Raw genomic sequence first — 15,644 nt, 5'->3', positions numbered from 1 at the left:
ATTCCGGCCACGTGTCGTTATCCTATTTGTTTCAATAACGCATCGTCGGTGTTCGTTATCATGTCGTCGGCGGCGAGATACCAAAGGGACAAAGTTGGAAACTTGAATTAGTGGGGATAAACTTGGAAACACATTCTATGAATGGGTCATTTTGGGAATTTTCCCATTTCCAATGACTCATTTTTCTTCTTTTGAAGTTACTGGCGGATGTATGTTATTTACTATGGGTAGTTTCCGGTACCCCTCAATTTCTCGTCGGTAGTGTGTAAAAAGAATTAGGTCGTTTTCGTGTTTCGTCACCCCTGAAAAAAAATATCGGTACCCTTATGCATTTAAGCCCAACCAAATTAAAAATTCAACACAACTAAAGCCCAACCAACAAAACTCATTAACCCTTAAAATAATATATATATATATACTTGTTAGACGATATTTTAGGCCTCAAAAATGCCCTATCAAAACGTCTTCAAAAAAATTCAAGACTTATTAGAAGTGACAAACCGAACATTGAATAATCAAAGACAAAACGGGTTTGACAATATGTTGGCTAGAGTGACATTTTTTGTGAAAAAAACAAGATTAAGATGTTAGATATGACGAAAAGTTATAGTATTCAACGAAACCGAAAGAATATCATTACTAAGCGACATCATTTTGAGGTTGAAGATTTTAATACTGTTCTCGATATGCGAATTCAAGAACTAGGAAATACATTTAGTGAGGTCTCAACTAGTTTGATAGAAAATATGTCCGGCGTAAATCCTTGTGATTTATTTTCTAAGTTTGACATATCGAAGATAGTGGCGTTTTCTAATATGTATCTGAATGAATTTAGTAATGAAGGAAGAGGGTGTATTTCGGGTGATCTCACAACCTTTTATCACACTTTAAATTCATATGATAAATTTGCAAAACTGGGTGGAATATGTGACCTTACTCATGTAATGGTGGAAACCGGAAAACGCGTCACTTTTCCTTTGGTTTATCGTATATTGATGCTAGTGTTGGTTTTACCGGCTACAACCGCAAGCGTTGAAAGATGTTTTTCTAAAATGAAGTTTATCAAGACGGATTTGCGCAATCGAATGGGTTATGAGTATTTGAACAATGTTTTAATTTGTGCGGTTAAAAGAGAAACTCTTGATAAAGTAAAAAAAGAGGATGTAATGGCTCGATTTAAGCTTTCAAAAATCGAATGGGAGAAATATGCAGCCCGTGTGTTTAAATTTATTTATCATCGTGCTTCTTTTTTTGTTTAGTTTACACAATATGAAATACATTTAAAAAAATTTAAAATGTTACCCCTGACATTTTGTTCTAGATTCGCCACTGTTTGGAGTGGTTAAGGAGGCTTTCTCTAAAGACTATCACTATTATAACCCAACAATTTAAAGCCTTGGAATGTATTTTTGGCAAATTTTCTACTTTCATGGCTCGAACCCTTAAAGCCTCATGAAGGAGACCTTTTAAAAGACCTCTCTAACCAATTCGCCAAAGTGGAGATGGCTTTTGCTCTCCAAAATGTAAGAGTGTTTACTCTTATAGTTTAGTTTGAAAACTCTATACTATAAGGTTATTGGTTGATAATAATCGCAACTGAGTTTATTGACACTGGTGGTCCTAAATTTAAAAAACTGGCTCTCAGTGGTTCCCTGTTAAAAGAACTTAGTGACGTTAACTTTTTTCCAAAGTTCAAACTATTTTTCTAGGGATTTTGGTCGGAAGAAGGATACGAGTCGAATGATGTAAAAACTTAGCTGGACATGATGCTCCAAATAGCTTGATTAGTACTTCAAATCGGGTGTTTGAACGTCCAATTAACAAAAGTTAAGTAGTTTGCAACATCATTTCAAGCTAAGTTTTACATCAATCGACTCATATCATCTTCTAATCAAAAGCCTTAAAAAATCAATTTGAAATTTGGAAAAAGTTAACATCATTATGTTTTTTTAATGTGAGATCACTGAGAGCCAAATTTTAAATTTTGGGACCACCAGTGGTTATAAACTCAGTTCGGATTATTATCGGTCAATATCCTTTAGTTAGGATTATTAATATCTATTAAGCCTTATTTTATATTATAATATATTAATTCGAACCCGCTTGAATAATGTTCTCTACCGAGTTGCTTATTATTTTCTATGTTTTACGTGCTGGTCTAATTTTTGCAATTTAATGTGCGTGTGTAGTTCAACATTTTTACGTCCTTTTTCCAGATTAACAGCCCCACCGTAACGTGGTCCGACCTTTTTTTACATGTGTTATTTTATACACAACACCCGGCAACCCCAACCCAAACAGGCCAAAAAAAGCCAGGCATATAAAACAACATAACAATGAACAAGTACATAATTATGAGTTACAAGGAAAGGAGAATTAAGATCTTGTGCACAGCCAAAGCTTTGTTTTTTCTTTAATCATATTCATTGCACTAGCTTCCTAAATGTGTCTACCATTGAAGATCCTCTCGTTTCGACATCTCCATATTATCTATACCGTGATCATGAGAATCACTTGTATCTTTTTTCTTTTCTGTTTAGCCCCGGATTTTGCACTCCTATCCAATAGCCTCTTCATTGAGTCTATATCCACCATTACGGGTAATCCTAACTACATACATACCTGGTTCCATATAGTATCACCCCATGGGCACTTAAACATTAGGTCCTCCACCGACTCAAACCTAAGCCCGAAATTTACATAAACCATGTAACAATCCAAAAATATGAACTATGGAAAGTGGGTTGTCCCACATTGGTAAAACGAATAATGGCGTGTTCCACAATGGTAAAATGATAAACTTGTGAGCTCCTTATAAGGAGGATAGCTCATAAGATAATATTCTTGTATAGCAAGGCACATTCAGTGGCATTAGCGAGGGTGTGAAGCACCCAATATGAGGACGCACATGCATGCGCACGGGCTCAGGGGGGAAGTGTGATGGGCGCAATGTGACACTTTGATGGCGCATTTTGCACTTCGCACACTCCCATCACCGCAAGCCACTTGAGAGCCACCTTAGTATTATTATCTGGCGTTTCGAGATGGATGGATAAAAGCCTCGTCGCGGTATTCTAATGCTTATAGTTATCTGAATATTTTGGTGGTCATCGCATGTCACACCCCGACCAAAGGTGACGGAACATGTCGGGATGCGACGGATTGCCCATAAGCGCATGACACTATTTAAAGCGACAATATTTAACATCTCATTTAATTTCACAACATCAAAATGTCACATAACATACTTGTTCATACAATAATCATCACAAATTATAACAAATAAATATATTGTTCATTTTGCTAATATCCTAAAGGTATTTGTGACGTTTTCTTCAAGCTCCCAATATCAACCTAAATGCAAACCTGTAACATTTCATAAAATAAAGTTTATCAACACAAAGGTTGGTGAGCAGTTCATAGTTTTGAAACAATACGTATATAATAAGAAATGTCCACAATCTTGTATACGAAACAATAAATAAATAGCAAAAATTTGGATAAAGAGATGAGATCGCTTATAGGAATACGTTAGCGAAACCTTGCTATAAGGGGATGCCAAATAGTCTAGGATTTATAGTTATCATTGATACATTAACGACACCTTGCTATAAGCAGATGCCAAATAGTCTAGGATTTATAGTTATCATTAATACATTAACGAAACCTTGTTATAAGGGAATGCCAAATAGTCTAGGATTTATAGATCAACCAACCAAAAACGGTAAACACATAAACACATGAGCATGTAAGCATAGAACACCAAATCGAGCATTTATTTAAGTAAAATATACAATAACGTTTGTGGTTTAAGACTCAATTATAAAGCATTTAATTTGGATAAGTATGAAATGTCACCCCCAAAACGAAAGATGGAAAACGGGGGTATGAAAGTACTCACGTTCAAGTATAAAACTTGGTTTGTAAAAGACGGGAAATCGGGAGGATGGAGTCTAACGAGCAAGACCTAAATAAAAATAAAAGCCTTGTATTAGAAATGTTGTTTTATGAAAACTTTAAAATAAAAGTTAAGAAATGTAAGCATTTAAAGTTTAAGGTTTAAAAAGTAACTATTTAAGAAATTGTAATAATAACCCTTTCAAAATGTAAGTTTGCTCGAAACCGGGTTAAAGTATCTAACCTTAATATTTACTCAACCTATGTTAAGTAATAAGGTGGGTAAAAATGCAAGAATGCAAGTCCCTTGGAATATAGATACTAAAATGGGTTTTTAACAAGTGTTCGGGTTGTTGGTTCAGGTCTTAATAATTGGTCAAGCCCAAAGTCAACTTTCCAAAATATTAAATGTTATGAGATAACTCATAAAAATATATTAACACTTAACCAAGTATGTAGTTCTATTGTTTTAGAACTAACAACGCACGTTAAGCGAGTGTTCGGTTTGTCGGTCCAAACTTTGTTATAAGTCAAGTTGGATTCAACATTCCAAGTACTTTAATAAAATATTTAAAATCAGTTTGTAAAATATCTTTTACATAAATATACAAGTCTTGATAGCTAAAAACACACTTGTGTGTCTTAAGCGAGTGAAAATCAGTTTAGTTTGGTTTGGTTCGGTTTCCATCTCACAATAAGTTCATAGATGGGTTCCACATGCCCAAATATCAAAGAACTTGTATAATAATTTATAAATGATGAAACTTAAGTTTACAACCAAAAAGTTAACAATAAAGTCTTTAAATGAAAGTTCGGTTTCCGGTTCGGATCTAATTTCGGGTTAAGACCGAGTTTAGAATCTTCCAACCCATAACCATAGAACTTATAAAAAATGATTTTAGAAACTTAAATCTAACATAAAGCATGTTTAAACAATTATTTAACAAAAACTAGTAAAACAAAATTCGGCTTACGGTCTAGAGCTATTTACGGTTAAACCGAGGCTAGACTCTTAGAACCCTTAACCATGGAACTTGTAAATAAGACAAACAAACTAAAATGAGCAGAAGTTAGGCATGGTTAGTATGTATAAACAAGTTATATATATATATATATATATATATATATATATATATATATATATATATATCAAGAACACAAAGTCCTCCATGAAGCCTTGCCTTACGAGGCCTTAAACTTAACCAACCGGGGTCGGATAAGTAACTACCAAAGGTAAAAAGGGGTGTATATTATACGTATGTTGTTTCATATGATTCAAGTATTAATTTAGACTAAGCAAATAAACAAAAATGTAAAACTTCAACAGTTTAACTTTGGAAGTCAAACCTGACATAAACACAAAATAACCTTGTATGATTATTGAATTTGAGTGAGGAAAGAGTTTATGAGCAGGGATTAATGTTAGATAGGGCCTTGTATTTGTAGGAAGAGCTAAATTTGGTTAAACAAGTGATTTAGAGGATAAAACTTGGATTTAATGGACCAAAGAACCAACAAACAAACATATGCAGCAGGTCTGTCTGGAGCCAGGGTCGCGATACGTGACCACCAAGTGGTCTCTCCCATCATGTATCACGATGGGGTGGTGGCTGGAAAAACAGAAAGTTTCAAAAATGACAAAATGGCCCCCGAAGTTCGTTTTAAGTGAGTTTAACGCGCTTTAAGGCCCGAAATAAATTTTTTCAAGACCCAACAGGTGTAAAAGAATATTGTAACATAAAAACCATCATTTTGATTATATCATAAGTTTCGGTTTACAAAACGGGTCAGTTTACATGATATACGGATCATAAACGAATACAAACGAGTACAAACGGGACCCGATTTTGACGAATGTCACATCGCACTACGCGAAGAGTACTCAATTGGCCCATCGTGACACCCGATGTGCTAGCTATGTAGTCGTGACATGTTGCATGTTGTCACGTGTCGGGCCACGTGGCATAGCTAAGGCTGACTTGGCAAAACTATGATGCCAATTCGTACACAATGACCTCTCGTCATGATAGTGTGAAGTTTTCAGTATCGTGATTATCATTAAAGCCTTTTCGTTTATACTAACACATGCTACATTGTGTTAAATTAGGTGCTTAATATCAGGAAGCTTAGGTTAGATATTCGAGTTTTTTTTGTACAATTCACAATTCTGTGAGTCACCTAGTTTTTCCAACACTGTCAATGAGATTTTTAAACCTGTATAACTCATGATCGAGTATAAAAATCCGGATGTTTTAAACAATGTTTTCAAACGGTTTTCATTATATTATAGTGATTAAGTCTTTGTAGACTTATGGGATGATTACTACTGGTATTGTAGGGTTTTGTACACATTACTTATTTATATCGTTACATTTTAGACAAAGAGTTAGCCAATTAGTAATATAACCACAATCACAAATACGGTCGAGTGACAAGTACCTTTGGTAATTTATAAGCAGACAAATTTAAAAACATCTAAATGTTGTACTACAAAAATGTGTCATTTTCAAATGAATGTACTCATCAGTATTTCCCGTTGATCAATGTTTTTTAACATGTTCCAAGTGATCTGTTATGAAGAAATAGAAACAAGTCTTACAAAGCACTCCAACTTAAATAAGTGGCTTGTCATCAGAATAAAGAAATAGATTATTTTTGTAAATTAAGGTTTATCCCTATAAAACTTATGTTTGTAGAAATATGAGTTTTATCCCCTGTTTATGAAATAAGGATCACGATGTTATAAACTCTAATGAATTTTCCTAACTATGGTCCTGATGAAATTTCCCGCTGCAAAATAATTTAATAAACACCGGTACCATTGCTCGTATTTGCGCCCTTGTCAAGGGTAAGGGTCGGGGTTGTGATAAACCATCTCCGACATATCCACCCCTCAAAATATCAACGCATCTTTGGTCTGGATTCTATCAAGCTCCTCCCTCCAACCAAAAATAGTTAACATCAAAAGGTACCCAATTATTCCAAAATATTGATCATGTTTTTTGGAGCTTTAAATAGGGATAGAAGATAGATTGATAAACTACCTAGGACATATTTAACCAAATTAACACGACCCGTGTATGAAAAATCTTTTGCCTTCCAACTAGAGAGTGAATACCAAATGCCACAACCAGAACATAATACCAAATTATCTAAATTGGTAAGGGTATCAGTATGGTACCGACATTTAGTAAACCATAATACCACAACCATAACATAATACCAAATTGGCTAAATTGGTACCGGTACCGATACGATACCTACGGGTTGGACCTATTTTTAGCCATTAACTTGATCAAATTGATACCTCACATATATATAAAGGATACAAACCCTTCTCACATTTCTCATTTATATGATCCTTATGATAACTCAACTATCAGATGGAACAAATAAAATAAGTAGATATCGGTTGATATCAAGAAAAAAGTTCAATAAGAAAATAGCGAATACCATCTAGAAGAAATTATACACATACAAGTTAAATGCTAAATTATCTAACAATACTAATAAAATAAAATATAAGGATAAAATAAAATATGAGGATGATGTGACAATATTACATTCATTTTTGGCATAATCTCTCTTCTCATGCATCCTACATATCTATGGGTTATGGAACAAAACCATTTTGACATATTAGTTATAACTTCCTTTCTAATTCTCTATTCTCTCATCTTATTCATCATATCTATCCGTGGGTCATAGGTCAAAATAATTTTGACAAATGGGTGATAATTTCCTTTCTAATTATCTAATTTCTCATATTATTTATCCTAGTTATCTATAGGTCATGGGCTAAAACGATTTTGACAAATGGGTCATAATTTCCTTTCTAATTCTCTAATCTCTCATCTCATTCATCATACTAGACAAGACTTAGAGTTTACGATTTTGAAAGTTTGTTATGTATTGTATTATCCAAAGTTGTTCAAGACAAGCAAAATGCTTATGAAGAAAGTTATGTATTGTAAAATGCCAAATGAGCATTGTTTAAAGTTAGAAAAAGAGGCCAATGATGCACATACTAGACGAGACTTAGAGTTTACGTGTTACCTTGGGGATGGTGACTCTGAGGATACACTATTGGGGCTCGAAGGTTCTTAATCAATAAATATCAAATTAGGGATTTATAGGACAAAGTTCAATAATATTTAGGAATAGCTCGTACGACCTCCACATGACCTATCATCCATCCAAATTTCACCGAGTGCATCTAATTAGTACTATCAACGAGTCATTGGCTTATGGTGATTTTTCGAACCAGTTTGCTTCGACTCTAGTTTTTTCTAGCTCTCTTTGTCTGAGATGGGGTAGGTGTAGCCTTAATTTTTGAACTTAAAATGTTTAATGCAAAAGGGGGGCTTGATTGGCTGGTGGCTGGGTTTATGTGGACAACAATATCGGCAATCGCGGTCAATATGTCAGGCTGTTTCTTATGCTTTGAAAATGATAATAATCTGATAGTTTGTTTTTTTTCACTTGGTTATGATCCTGTGTAGATTACTTTTTCAGGGACGAAAAAGACTTAAGTGTGGGGATGTTTGATGTGTTGTAAAACACACTTACTTTTCCTATCCTTTTTATCATATTTTAAGTGCTTAATCGTATAATAAATAATAATTATGGCTTGTTTTTATATGATCTTACAAAGTTTATTATTTTGTGTAGGTGACGAGTTTTAAAAGGGAAAATGTTCGGGTTTTTGAAGATATTGAAGGCCTTTATGATCAAGTTAACAAGACCAAAGCTCAAAGCCCGACCCAAGCCCGCTAGATAAAGCCTTACATGTCTTAATGTATAATATAACTTAAAAAAATAAAATCCTAAGCACCCAAGTTGGCAGCTCACTAATTCCCGATCGGAAGAAAAAGAATTGAAGTTTGTGGTGTTTTGTTTGGTCAACTGTTTTGTTTTGCATTTGAATTGAGGATTGAGTTGTGCTTGATTGATATTGATTATTGAATGAGTTTAATTATGAATTGGTTGAGTTTTATGGTGTTTACATTAAGTTATACCAGCTGTCCAAAAATCATGAGTAGCTAATCTTCTTTTGTACTACCTAGGTTTTGATGATTATTGACGTTGTTTGACGGTTTATTTGGTTTTAATTAATTACATGACGCATTATTATTGAAAAGCTTTATGTAATTTAATATTTATTGTGTTAAATATTGTTTTTACATAATTATTGTTTGTGATTCTGCGTAGGACTTTGATTGATTGATTGCGTGTCGTTCGGTTAGGGTTCTACGTTTAGGTCTTAGACTTGGTGTTTTTGATCTATTTGTGGTTAGCGCGACCATAGGAATCTTGAGTGTATTTAATTATTAAAATTCAATAGTTTCACCTTCCTTGCGACCGAGAGGTAATAGGGAGTCGGTTTGTCTCGCGTCTTTATTCGGTTAGGTTAGAATTGCGCGAGAGCGAGTTTTGGTCTTATCCGGTTTAGTTTTGTGTGCAAATATGTGTCTTAGATATAGTTAAATATTGTTACCCCTTTATCCCTATAATTGATAGTACCAATTTTAAGCGGGTTTTGTGTCGTTGAGTCCGAGAGGAGATGCGTCATTTGGGTACCTTAATAATCTTTTTCCCGGTGCATTTATTCAATCTTCTTAGATTTGTGAGGGTTAGTTGGTGAGACCGAGAGGTGATCTAGCGAACTTCAATAAGTCGTAGTTGATTATTTTAAGATCCCGGTGTCGTGTGATTAGTTAATTCCGTTAACCGTTGACCTGTCAATAAGATTCTTGCCTAGGTAGTCGTTTCTCTATATTTGTTAAAAGCTTCGTAAGTTCCGTTAAGTTTTCTCGTTAGTTTCGTTAAGTTAAGCAAGTTAGTTAATTAAAATAAAATAAAAAATAATAATAAAATCAATTAAATATTTTAAGGTAGGACTTGGATTAGGGTTTATAATCTGAGCCGTTCTCACGTGTCTTCGAGTTCGATATCCGGACTTCCCTGATCTTTGCTATACGCGCTCGGTACACTTTCCGTTTATGTGAACTAGGATAGGTTGTTTGGTTTTTTTTAAAGCTTAGTTGCGATTCGTGTTTTATTTATATATATATTTTCGCACATCAAATTTTTGGCGCAGTTGCCGGGGACACAGTTTGAGGCGATTAGAGAGCGACCCGATTTTGGGGACTTACCTGTTTTTTACTTGCTTATTTGTTTTTATTTGTTTTTAGTTTACTTTTAGCTTAGTTAATTTTAGTTTTTCTTTTTAGTCGTATGCGTCATACCTGCTCACAAGGACCGCCGAAGCTTGAAACGTCTGACAATACCGAGAAAGTCGAGCCCGAGAGAGAGTGTTCTGTTTCACCGACAGGTTCTGATTCTTCTTCTTCTGTTTCTTCCGCTTCTTCTAGGGATAGGAACATGGGTGACCAACCGCCTAGGAGAGTAGTAGCTGACTATGGTAGGCCGACAACGAATCCTCATTCAAGCATCACTTTACCGAACGGTGCCGCCGCTGGCAACTGGTCCATTCATGCCCACGTCATGCAATTCATCAAAACCGCACTCCAATTCGAAGGGCTAGAGAGCGAAGACCCTTCAAACCACATCGACATGCTTGTTCAAATCTGCAAAACTTTCAATATCGGCAACATGAATGATGAAGCCATCTATCTCCGTCTTTTCCCCTTCTCACTTACCGGCAAAGCCTATAAATGGCTTAAGTCACTACCTGCAGGATCAATCACCACTTGGGCGGGCCTTCAAGAGAAATTCATAACCAAATTCTTTCCGCCATCTAAATCCACTCGACTCCGTGAGGAGATTTGTTCTTTCCGCATGAGATCCGACGAGTCTTTCGGGGAAGTTTGGGAAAGATTCAAGGACCTCCTTCTTAGTTGTCCTCATCATGGTTTAGATAAGTGGAATGTCATCAAGAAATTATACAATGGAGCCACTCAGCACGTGAGAGAGATGTTGAACCAAACTGCTAACGGGAACCTCCTTAAGAACAAAGATCCCGATGAGAGTGTCGTCCTTTTTCATGATCTAGCAGCGAGCTATGAGGGGCACGGGGGCAGAAATTCTTCAACGTCATCGAGAAGAGTACTTCAGGTCGATTCGAACACCAGCATGCAGGCGCAGATTGATGCTTTGAACAAACTCGTTAGAGATCTTACCGTTAAGAGTGTCGCGAAGTGTGAGGTTTGCCGAGGGGGTCACGACACCATTGACTGTCCTGTTAACCCGGGTAGCAATAAGGAGGAGATTGACTTCGTTAACAAACCCTTGAGATATCAAAACCCCGACTTCGGCGGGAACACTGGCTGGAGAAATCAGAATAACTATCGAGGGGGACAAGCCAGTGGCTACCAAGCCCAATACCAAAACCAGCGTCGAGAGAATCTATTCGGGCAGGGGAGTTCAGGTCAAGAGAGTTAGGAACAAGCGGGGAGAGAGGAGAAGAAAGCCTCACTGGAGGAGATGATGGCTGAGCTACTGAAGCGAGATGAGAGGAACCGAGTGACGAATGAGGCGAAATTTGCGAAACACGATGCTATGTTGAAGAACCAAGTCACGTCTCTAGCTAATCTTGAGCGTCACGTCGGAGAGATTGCCAGGCAGTTATCCGAGAGAGTACCAGGTTCACTACCAAGTAATACTGAGAAAAAACCGAGAGGGTTCGCCAAAGCAGTGACTACTAGAAGCGGTGCAAGAAGAGAAAGAGAGGCTAATCCTTCGAGAGTTGTCACACCTGCGGTCGATGAAGAGGAGCAGGTGGACGAGGAGATCCAGATGGAGTCTCCTCCGGCCGAGGCACGCCAACAGACTATTCTTGCGAGTATGAAGCCGATCGATATACCATCATCATCAAACCCACCTCTCAGAGTCTACAAACCCAAATTTCCTTATCCTGGGAGACTCCGATCAGACAGGGACGAGGAGCAAAACTCCAAGTTCCTTGAACTTCTCAAGCAGCTTCACCTAAACATTCCTTTCCTTGAGGCGCTTACTCAGATGCCCAAATATGCCAAATTCTTCAAGGACATTCTTTTCAATAAGGAGAAGCTAGCTGAGGTCTCTTCTATTCCGTTGAGTGCTGGATGCTCTGCAGTTTTGCAGAGCAAGTTGCCTGAAAAGATGGCCGATCCTGGGAGTTTCACAATTTCCTGCATCTTAGGTGACGATACGGTTCGACATGCTTTGGCCGACCTTGGGGCCAGCATCAATCTCATGCCGTATTCTGTGTTCAGTAAGTTAGGTCTTGGCGAACCGAGGTCAACCCGAATGAGTATCCAACATGCTGATCGTTCTGTGAAATACCCGCGAGGGGTGGTCGAGAACATGCTTGTTCGTATCGACAAGTTCATCTTCCCGGTGGACTTTGACATTCTGGATATGAATGAGGATGATAGTATCCCACTCATTTTAGGGCGACCATTCCTTGCTACTGCACAGGCGTTGATCGACGTCCGTGAGGGCAAATTGATTCTGAAAGTTGGGGAAGATAACGTCACCTTTGACGTAAGACAGTCACTTAAGCACCCCAAGTCGGCGGACGACTCCCTGTATTTCGTTGACACCATCGTATCACATGTGCGAGAGTTTTTCACCGACATCTGTGGAGGACCTACCTTGGACCCACAGATTCTCGATAGGGATATTTCAGAGGTTGAGATGGTTGCCATGACCACTCAACCATTGATGGATGACACCGTGTCACCACCCCTAGATTCAGAGTCAGCTGTTGAGATTGTGCGAGACGATCCGAGAGACCGACCTTCCGTTGAAAGCCCTCCTCCTTCCTTAGAACTTAAGGATCTACCCTATCATCTGGAGTATGCATTCCTGGACGAAGAGAGGAAGCTACCCGTCATCATCGCGTCTGCCTTGACGGAGGTTGAGAAGTTGAAGTTGTTGAAGGTGCTGAAAGCGCACAAGGAGGTGATAGAATGGAAAATTATCGACATCAAAGGGATTAATCCCTCGTTCTGCACTCATAAAATCCTCATGGAGGATAATTTCAAATCCGTCGTTCAGCCTCAACGGAGGCTTAATCCGAAAATGCTAGAGGTCGTTAAGAAAGAAATCATTAAACTTCTTGATGCGGGAATCATTTTTCCCATCTCTGACAGCGCCTGGGTGAGTCCGGTCCAAGTGGTTCCCAAGAAGGGTGGCATGACTGTCGTCACCAATGAAAGGAACGAGCTTATTCCCACTAGGACCATGATCGGTTGGAGAGTCTGCATCGACTACCGCAGACTGAACGATCCCACTAGGAAAGATCACTTTCCTCTACCCTTCATTGATCAGATGCTTGAGCGTTTGGCGGGTCAGTAGTACTACTGCTTTCTGGATGGTTTCTCCAGGCATTTCCAAATCCCTATCTCTCCTAATGATCAGGAGAAAACCACATTCACCTGCCCCTACGGCATGTTTGCCAATAAACGTATGCCCTTTGGACTCTGTAACGCTCCAGTTACTTTCCAGGGATGTATGGTGGCGATCTTTCACGGCATGATCGAGGATTCCACGGAGGTCTTCATGGACGATTTTTCTGTCTTCGGGAATTCTTTCAATCATTGTCTCTCCAACCTTGATAAGATGATGGCTCGTTGCGTCGATACCAACCTAGTCCTCAACTGCGAGAAGTGTCACTTCATGGTACGCGAGGGCATTGTTCTAGGACATAGGATCTCGAGTGCGGGGATCGAGGTCGATCGAGTTAAAATTGAAACCATTTCTAATCTTCCCCCGCCCACTGCTGTAAGATCCATCCGTAGCTTCTTAGGTCATGCAGGTTTCTATCACCGGTTCATTAAAAATTTCTAAAAATTTGCGAGACCGATGACCAAGCTACTAGAGAAAGACGCTCCATTTGTCTTCTCTGAACAGTGTATCGAGGTGTTTTATCTTCTAAAGGACAAACTCGTTAACGCCCCGATCATGATTGCTCCCGACTGGTCTTTGCCATTCGAATTGATGTGCGACGCGAGCGACTATGCCGTAGGAGCGGTGCTTGGACAGCAGAAGGAGAAGTACTTCCACCCGATCTACTATGCGAGTCGGACCTTGAACACTGCTCAGGAGAATTACACCACCACCGAGAAAGAGTTGTTAGCTGTGGTGTTTGCATTTGATAAGTTTAGGTTCTATCTTGTTCTGTCCAAAACAGTCGTCTACACAGATCATGCTGCCATTCGTTATCTTTCAACAAGCAGGACGCTAAACCTCGTCTCATCCGATGGATCCTGCTGCTCCAATAGTTTGATATCGAAATCCGTGATAAAAAGGGGCCGAGAATGTAGCGGCCGATCATTTGTCACGTCTTGAGAGGGCCGAGATTGGAGATGCTGGGGTCATCATCAATGACCATTTCCCGATAGAGAATCTTATGTTTTTCAAAGCCCAGGATGACGGCTACCCGTGGTTCGCCGATATAGCGAACTTTCTCGTTGATGGTTCCCTCCCTAGGAGGATGTCTCACCAGCAAAAGAAGAAATTCTTTGCTGACGTAAATTTCGACATTTGGGACGACCCATTTCTTTTTCGTATAGGTGTTAATCAGCTGGTGAGGAGATGTGCGGATGTTAAAGAAGGGTGGCGGATTTTGAGCCACTGTCATGAGGGACCGACAGGAGGTCACCATGGTGCTGTTCTTACTGCTAAGAAGGTCTTCGATTCAGGATTCTATTGGCCTTCGATTTTCAAAAATGCTCATGCGTTTGTAAAAAGTTGTGACCGATGTCAGCGTGTCGGTAACATCTCATCTCGAAATGAGATGCCCCAAAATGCTATTCAGGTTTGCGAGGTTTTTGACATTTGGGGTATTGATTTTATGGGCCCGTTCCCGTCATCTAAAGGGAACAAGTACATACTTGTGGCAGTTGATTACGTCTCCAAGTGGGTCGAAACCAAATCCTTGCCCACTAACGACGCCCAAGTTGTAGTGAGATTTCTTAATAATCTTTTCTCTCGTTTTGGTGTACCGGAAGCCTTGATCAGCGGTCGAGGTACTCATTTCTGCAACGCGCGGATGAAGAAGGCGTTGCAATGCTATGGGGTCACCCATCGGCTAGCGACTGCCTACCACCCACAGACCAGTGGACAGGCAGATGTGAGTAACCGGGGCATTAAACGCATTCTTGAGAAGACGGTTGGGCTAAACCGAAAGGATTGGTCCGACAAATTAGATGATGCTTTGTGGGCTTTCCGTACAGCGTACAAAACTCCGACCAGTTCCACACCGTTTCGGATGATTTATGGGAAAGCCTGCCATCTACCTGTTGAGTTGGAGCATCGTGCTTCTTGGGCGCTTCAAATAGTTAACCTTGATCTTTTATCCGCGGGCGAGAACCGTTTCCATCAGATACATGAGTTAGAGGAACTTCGCGATCATACATATGCACACTCGTACAATTATAAGCTGAAGACTAAAGAGCTACATGATAGAAAGTTGAGAGGTGATAAACATTTCAAGTGTGGGGATCATGTTTTGTTATATAATTCCCGATTACGATTACTTCCTGGAAAGCTGAATTCCCGATGGTCAGGCCCGTTCACCATTACTGAGGTATTCCCGTACGGCACAATTGAGATTGAAGACGAAAGCGGGAAGTTTAAGGTGAACGGTCAGAGGTTGAAGCACTACATAGGCGAGCCAGTAGCTGATCAGACAGTCAAGGTGTTCTACCTTGACTCACTCACCGAGGCGTAGACACGTTGGATGCATCACTCGGGAGACCGCCCGAGTTGTAGAGTGTGTATTATGATTTTCTTTATTA

At 38.9% G+C, this 15,644-nt stretch overlaps 1 non-coding gene across 1 annotated transcript; it reads right to left on the bottom strand.

Annotated features, from left to right (window-relative positions):
- Nucleotides 1-10,668: 10,668 nt before the first annotated feature.
- LOC143577807 (small nucleolar RNA R71) lies at nucleotides 10,669-10,775 on the bottom strand. Its single transcript, XR_013143174.1, has one exon. It is a non-coding gene; the product is annotated as a small nucleolar RNA R71 (small nucleolar RNA).
- Nucleotides 10,776-15,644: the final 4,869 nt, after the last annotated feature.

Source organism: Bidens hawaiensis, unplaced genomic scaffold, assembly GCF_021521415.1.
Source record: "Bidens hawaiensis isolate Kalapana, Puna unplaced genomic scaffold, B.hawaiensis_p1.1 tig00028813_1, whole genome shotgun sequence".
Lineage (NCBI taxonomy): Eukaryota > Viridiplantae > Streptophyta > Magnoliopsida > Asterales > Asteraceae > Bidens > Bidens hawaiensis.
The sequence above is the reverse complement of the archived record's forward strand: the minus strand, read 5'-3'. Positions and strand labels throughout refer to the sequence as shown.